This window comes from Arvicanthis niloticus, chromosome 15 (assembly GCF_011762505.2).
Source record: "Arvicanthis niloticus isolate mArvNil1 chromosome 15, mArvNil1.pat.X, whole genome shotgun sequence".
Classification (NCBI taxonomy): Eukaryota; Metazoa; Chordata; class Mammalia; order Rodentia; family Muridae; genus Arvicanthis; species Arvicanthis niloticus.
In genome coordinates this window covers 57,428,885-57,430,829 of record NC_047672.1, presented here as the reverse complement: position 1 = coordinate 57,430,829, position 1,945 = coordinate 57,428,885, and positions in this window count along the sequence as shown.

Genomic DNA, 1,945 nt, shown 5'->3' with positions numbered 1-1,945 from the left:
GTTCTCAGTTTGGAAGATGAACAAGTGGACCCTGCCATTCAGTACATATGCAGCAAAGCTGTTGTTATTTATCTTATCTCTGAGGATAAACATCGTGTAAAATGCTATTTCATACTATTCCCGTGCAAATTAGAAACACTGTTCTTCCTACTTGAATATATGCTCACAAAGCTTTTCTTTATAGATTGCCAATAGCTCCTTCGAAGGCTGCCACCTGCTCTGTCACCAAGCACCTTCTCACGTAGCCTCATACACACGAGTTTTTCAAGCGTAAAACCCACTTTCTTGCTTCCAATTTGGAACCAATGGTAGGAAAACATGGTCTGACTGCGCTACACTGACTAAAACGTAGCATTTTATCTTTGTGTGAGACCTTGGAAGATCAGCTATCAAGCTTCTAGGCCTTGTGATTTTCACAGAGACAAGGCAATACTAAAACTATGGTTACAATTCAGTACAATTTAGTACTAAATTTAGTAGTATTTACACAATTTAGTACACAATTTAGTATTCTTTTTGGGGTGTGGTATTTCTGCTCTACCAGCCTTATGATCTAGCCCTGAGATACAGGTACACATATCCTCAGTCCCTCTAAGTTTTCAATAAAATAGAAAACAACTTCTATAATAAAGCAGAGGGGCGGAGGGGGGAGGGGTGCTCTCAAAATCCTCCTTATAAATACACCTGAAGAATGCAAATGATTTTAAACAGAAATATGGCAATTTTTTTGTGTGAAAGCTACCAGCTAAGTTTGCAGAAGCAATTCACACTTACTGTCCCTGAGGCTACAAAACTGCGGAAAGGAAAGGAAAAGGGAAAAAGGAAAAAAAAAAGGAAAAAGAAAAAGGAAAAAGGAAAAAAAAAAGGAAAAAAAGGAAAAAGGAAAGGAAAGGAAAGGAAAGAGCAGGGCTTAGCATAGCATGACTGAAGGGCACAACTTTGTATTTTATATAAAATACAAAATATATTATATAAAATATATTTAATAATATTTTAATATTAATAACTGGTTAAAACTTGTATAGCACATGCACTTTAGAATTGTGAGCTATCAAGCCCAGAAAGTACCAGTGTCTACTAAACTTTTTATATATTAAACTTTTTAATACATAAAAATATTTTATATAAAATACAAAGTTTGGATGCTCCGAGGGCACTAAAACAGCTAACAGCTTTGCTTGAGCAAACAAAGGGAATCCAAGTGACCAGAAAAGCTAGTGCCGGTGTCAAACAGACATTTCTACAGATTTTCATCATCACTTTCTGGCAGCTACCACAGTGCCACTGTTTTAAGAGATGTGTCAGGCCTGCAAAATTCATATAAAATCACACAAGAAAGAAGAAGGGCAGGTTGGGGGGAGGAGAGAAGGTATGTTATTAACTTACACATCATCATAACCATGGAATTAACATAAGGGGCAACATCCCATAAATATCCATTTTATGTCTATCAGAAGACTTGCTAGGGTCACCAAACACCATGAAAGGAGTGTTTCAATCAACAGACTCTGAGAAAGACACGTTCCACCAACCACCTACTCTCTACCTTCTCTAATGTAACAAACAGCTGCTTCTCACAGGCTGTGGCTGTCATATTCTAGACAGTCCTTGTACATTCAATAAAAGTGACAAATGATCCAACAGGCTTTTCTAACATTTAGATAAACATTAATTTTGAAAAGAAATTGGGGGGAGGGGTAATATAATATATCCCTCAAACTTTTTATACCTTATATTAGGTATCTTTAAGCAGGAAAATTTCAGAAACCACCTAAGAAAGAAGTTGTTTTTATCTCTAAAAATCTGATGGTAGCTGGGCAATGGTAGTACATGCATTTAATGCCAGCACTAAAGAGGCAGAGACAGGCAGATCTCTGTGAGTTCAAGGCCAGCCTGGTCTATACAGAGCAAGTTCTAGGACAGCCAAGGCTAAACAGAGAAACCC